This window comes from Aquarana catesbeiana, linkage group LG02 (genome assembly GCF_042186555.1).
Source record: "Aquarana catesbeiana isolate 2022-GZ linkage group LG02, ASM4218655v1, whole genome shotgun sequence".
NCBI lineage: Eukaryota > Metazoa > Chordata > Amphibia > Anura > Ranidae > Aquarana > Aquarana catesbeiana.
The window spans coordinates 391,762,171-391,768,170 of NC_133325.1; the positions used below are offsets into that span (position 1 = coordinate 391,762,171).

General features: G+C 35.0%; 1 protein-coding gene across 1 annotated transcript in view; it reads right to left on the reverse strand.

The window, feature by feature from the left end:
• POR (cytochrome p450 oxidoreductase) overlaps nt 1-5,045 on the reverse strand; it is a 156,202-nt gene extending 151,157 nt beyond the window's left edge. Inside the window, exon 1 of the mRNA XM_073615212.1 lies at nt 4,913-5,045. The gene's annotated coding sequence lies outside the window, so the exon portion shown is untranslated. The remainder of the gene's footprint in view (nt 1-4,912) is intronic.
• Nucleotides 5,046-6,000: the final 955 nt, after the last annotated feature.

Below are 6,000 nucleotides of genomic sequence, written 5' to 3' on the forward strand. Positions count from 1 at the left end.
GGCTGGAGCATCTCAGCTGATTACAGAGCCCGGGGGAGGGGACAGACACACCATGTACTGATTTAAAATAGAGGAATATGATGGGGCAGTTTTGATGGGGTAATTCTGATGGGGCAGTTTTGATGAAGCAGTATTTGGGAAGCATAAACAGGGCATGAGCGTTGCTAGGAAACAGTGGTTGTAAACACAAGATGCTGAGACACTCCAAATGCATGTGACTTCATCTGCTAGACTTGATAATGCTTGTAGACTCCTCCCACAGTTTTCACACTACAGAGACAAATAATATACCGAAACGAGCGGATTGTTCCCGATTGGTGTGTTATTACTTTGTGGAATGTTTTGCCGAATGGTCCACGAAATGACGTTTTTGCGGTGAAATTGGTCCCATAGGAATGAATGGCGAAATGTTCAAAACTAGAGTGGGAAGTGACAAAAGCTGACAACCCCATGATCAGCCAAAACATTATGACCACCCCATGATCAGCCAAAACATTATGACCGCCCCATGTAAAAAAAAAAAAAATTTTTGAAAAAAGTAAAAAAATAATTTTTGAAAAAAAAAAATCATTTTTGAAAAAAAAAAAAATATTTTTGAAAAAAAAAATATTTTTGAAAAAAAAAAATTATTTTTGAAAAAAAAAATATTTTTGAAAAAAAAAAATTATTTTTGAAAAAAAAATTACTTTAAAAAAAATAATAATTTCGAAAAAAAAATTATTTTTGAAATAAAAAAATTCATTTTTGAAAAAAAAAATTACCTTTGAAAAAAAAAATTACTTTTGAAAAAAAAAATCATTTTTGAAGAAAAAAAAAATCAATTTTGATTAAAAAAAATTCATTTTTGAAAAAAAAAATTACCTTTGAAAAAAAAAATTACCTTTGAAAAAAAAAATTACTTTTGAAAAAAAAAATCATTTTTGAAGAAAAAAAAATTATTTTTGATTAAAAAAAATTCATTTTTGAAAAAAAAAATTACTTTTGAAAAAAATGTTCAGCTCTTTCAGCGAATGATGGAACTTTTTTACTACTATTTATACTTTTTAAAATATTAAGCTTTTTAACACTTTTCACAGTTACTCAAGCCACTCCACCCCACCCAGTTACTCCGCCCACTCCAGTTGTAGAGGCAAGAACACTTTCACAATTTCCCCAGAAATTGTACCTTTTCTAGTTCTTATTATTATAGCCAAATTTACCACCCTAACTCCTCCCACAGTTTTTACACTACATAGACAAGTAATATACCGAAACGTGCGGATTGTTCCCGAATGGTGTGCTATTACTTTGTGGAACGTTTCGCCAAATGGTTCACGAAATATCGTCGTTTTTGCGGTGAAATTGGTCCCATAGGAATGAATGGGGAAACTAGAGTGGGAGATGACAAAAGCTGGAAAATCAGAACATGATTTCTAAACTGCCGCCACTCCCTCATTTTCAAGCCCACCTACACAAATCTTATATCAAAACGTTCAGCTATCCCTGCTGCCACTAAACATGTCCACGGCTAAGCCATAGTCCTGATAGTTTTCACAATATGACCATTTGTTTGCAACTCACGCCGTCCATTGACATTCATTGAAACTACACTCTAGCCCCCTCCAAATTTGAAGGGCAATTTCTAAACTGCGACTGTGCCTTCATTTTTAATATTTCAGAGACATACTATACATCAAAATCTAGGTCTGGGTCTTGTGATTCTCACAATATAAAGATCTTCGCTGTAGGATGTATAGTTTTTAAAATACGGCCATTTGTTTAGAGGTCATTTCAGGAAATTTTAGCCATTAATCAGAGTGTACTGTTAGTGTTTGTTTTGTTGCCATGGTTACCAAAGCTTCTGTTATACACAGGGGGGAAGGTGGCTGGAGCATCTTAGCTGATTACAGAGCCCGGGGGAGGGGACAGACACACCATGTACTGATTTATAATAGAGGAATATGATGGGGCAGTTTTGATGGGGTAATTCTGATGGGGCAGTTTTGATGAAGCAGTATTTGGGAAGCATAAACAGGGCATGAGCGTTGCTAGGAAACAGTGGTTGTAAACACAAGATGCTGAGACACCCCAAATGCATGTGACTTCATCTGCTAGACTTGATAATGCTTGTAGACTCCTCCCACAGTTTTCACACTACAGAGACAAATAATATACCGAAACGAGCGGATTGTTCCCGATTGGTGTGTTATTACTTTGTGGAATGTTTTGCCGAATGGTCCACGAAATGACGTTTTTGCGGCGAAATTGGTCCCATAGGAATGAATGGCGAAATGTTCAAAACTAGAGTGGGAAGTGACAAAAGCTGACAACCCCATGATCAGCCAAAACATTATGACCACCCCATGATCAGCCAAAACATTATGACCGCCCCATGTAAAAAAAAAAATATTTTTGAAAAAAAAAATAATTTTTGAAAAAAGTAAAAAAATTATTTTTGAAAAAAAAAAATCATTTTTGAAAAAAAAAAATATATATTTTTGAAAAAAAAAATATTTTTGAAAAAAAAAAATTATTTTTGAAAAAAAAAAATATTTTTGAAAAAAAAATTACTTTTAAAAAAAAAAATATTTTTGAAAAAAAAAATTATTTTTGAAAAAAAAATTACTTTAAAAAAAATAATAATTTCGAAAAAAAAATTATTTTTGAAATAAAAAAATTCATTTTTGAAAAAAAAAATTACCTTTGAAAAAAAAAATTACTTTTGAAAAAAAAAATCATTTTTGAAGAAAAAAAAATAATTTTTGATTAAAAAAAATTCATTTTTGAAAAAAAAAATTACTTTTGAAAAAAATGTTCAGCTCTTTCAGCGAATGATGGAACTTTTTTACTACTATTTATACTTTTTAAAATATTAAGCTTTTTAACACTTTTCACAGTTACTCAAGCCACTCCACCCCACCCAGTTACTCCGCCCACTCCAGTTGTAGAGGCAAGAACACTTTCACAATTTCCCCAGAAATTGTACCTTTTCTAGTTATCTCCTATTATCATCAGCGTTTACATTTAGCAAACACATGCAGCAAAAGATAAATTTGATAGTGTCTCTTTACTGGACTTAGTTTTATCTTTCCAAAGAAGATATCTCACTCTTCACAATCACGTCTTATTCATGTCATCAGTTTTCGATAGCATTGATTTTTGTAAGAAACTATTTTCAAGGATAAAGCACACGAAGGGAAAAACTGGAACCAACATATCTGATGAGCACATTGAGAATTGCTACTACCGGTACATCAATCTACAACCAAATATTGATGCGTTAGTTTATCAAAAAACATGTTAAATATTGCACTCGTTTTATGTATGCTCTCTTTTACTTTTATAATAAAAAAAAAGACAAAAAAAATGAAGGTTTATTACTCAGATGGGTACATTATCTATAACAGTGATCATTAACTTGTGATCTGCCCAACCTTTTCTGCTTATTAGCTCTCCTTATTGTTAGTGTATTTTATATGTGGCCCAAGACAATTCCTCTTCTTCCAATGTGACCCAGGAAGGTCAAAAGTTTGGACTCCTCTGCTTTATGGCATTTAGCAAAAATATTTTACCTGTCTGTCTATCCATTTCCTATGATCCCCTTTTCTGTTTTCCAAAGTAGTTTATACACAATTGACAAATGTTATGTTGTTGTCTTCATCTTGACATAATAAATAATTTTGCAGGTTTTTGGACTGATGCAGTAATGCCTTGTACACGCGAGCGGTTTTTCCGTCAGAATAAACTCTGAAGGTTTCTCCGACGGAATTCCAACGGATTTCCGCTCAAGCTGTCTTGCATACACACGGTCACACCAAAGTCCGACCGTCAAGAACACGGCGACGTACAACACGTACGACGGGACTAGAAAAAGGAAGTTCAATAGCCAGTAGCCAATAACTTCCGTCTCGTACTTGCTTCAGAGCATGCATAGTTTTTTGGTCCATCGGAACAGCATACAGGCGAACGCTTATCCCAATCAAAATTGGTTCCGTCGGAAAAATTTAGAACATGTTCCCTTTCTTGGTCCGTCAGAATTTTCGACGTAAAAAGTCCAATTGGGCATACACACGATCGGAATATACGATGAAAAGCTCCCGTCTGACTTTTTCTGTCGGAAATTCCGCTCGCGTGTACACGGCATTACTGTTTGATCTTGTTGGGAATCCAGTTGGTTTCCCTATTTTGTTTTAAAAAACAACATATAAAAATAATAATTGATATATACAACCAAACAAACTGCACTTCCACAGTTTTTTTGCTTAATATTGCAAGTAGAGCAAACTAACAAAGCTAGACTGGTATGTTGCTCACTAGCCGTCCCTTGCCTACTCCTTCAACACATTTCTCCCCAGTAGGGGTTTAGTCATAAAGGTGATAATAGGCATACCCTTTTTATAGCTGACATTCCTACTATTATGGCCCACTTTTCATGATTCTTGTGTAATTATGATTTGGTAACTTCAATCTAAATTCCATTTTCATGTGGCGTTTCTATTACTTCCCATCCCTTTGTTGTTTTCTTCATATTTACAAAGTGGACCCAAAAGGGAACAAGGGTATTGTCATGATTCAGATATTAGTTTAAGTTTCCTATATTGTAATATGTCTGAAAAGATCTTGTTGACTCTGATAGGCAAGGCTGAATTTTTCATGCATAAAGCCCAACAGCCCACCTAAATGTCACTCAGGAAACACATCTTAACGTGATGTTAGCAAGCATTTTATCTGCAACATTTTAATTTGAATGCATTGCAAATGAGACATTTTTCCGAAGGGGTAAACATGAAACTACTTAGCAGCCTTCTGTGAGGTTCAGGCCTATGTTCACATATTATAATTATGACTCCTCCCGACCAGTGAATTTATTAATAAGAGAAAAACCTTGTGCAACGATCACATAATTAATGCTATGATGTATTAAGGTACTTACATGAGTGTTATTCCTGCTGATGCCTGACGTGAATGACTCAGTAAGGTTTACTCCAAAATTCTTTATCGTGCTAACCTGATTCTAATTACATCATCCATGTTAACAGGATTACTATAAACCATTATTTGTTGTTGAATATCTATGCTTAGTTAGTAATAAAGGATGGCTTTTGGGAGGGGAACAGGATTATGAAACTGGTCAGGTCAGTTTGTATCTTACGTTAACTATATTTATTCTAGTACACTCGATTATTTGGCACTCATATACTGTGTTCTGCAATTCTTTACAAAGAGCATTGAACCATTCACATCAGTCTCTCAAGGAGCTTGCAATCTAATATTCTTACCACATTAAAGGAGAAGTACAGTTTTAATGTGGTAAGAATTGGATTGGCACCCGGCTCAGCCTCTCAGTGAGTCGCTGAGAGCCTAAGCCAGCCGCTCCCGCCCCCTCCACAGCCCAGCACTCCAGTGAGTATGGTGGGAGGGGCAGAGCAGAGAATGGTGACTGACAGCCACCAGCTCTCTGCTCAGGGAGCCCTGAGAACCAAGCGATCAGCAGTGTTTGATCCCTCGGTTCTCAGTGTTAGAGCCAGTGGGGGACAGATGCAGCATTCGACCGATGAGCATCCACCTAGGTAAGTATGATTCTAAAAAAAAAAACTCCCATACATCTCTTTTAAGACCGGCTGGCCATTTACCCAAGTCTACAAGGCAAGAGTGCTAGCCACCATACTGCCCATACATATTCCCTTAACCTCCCTGGCGGTATGATTATTTCGGATTTTAGGTGCTGAAAGGGGTACAATTATTTTGCATGGAAATTTGGCGTTTTATATTGTAGGCCTGTAATTCTTAACAATAACACACTTAAATCTGTCCAAACAAGAGTCTAGTAGATATCCCGGGTATGATGAAGTTTGAAACACAAAAACATAAATTATAATATAATAAATAAATCTAAATAATTTAAAAAAATAATAATATAATAATAATAATAAAATAAATTTCCCCACAATTCACTATCGCTCAATTCTGCAAGTGTTCTAATTTACTATCGCTGTTTTCTAGCTGATCTAAAGCCACTTT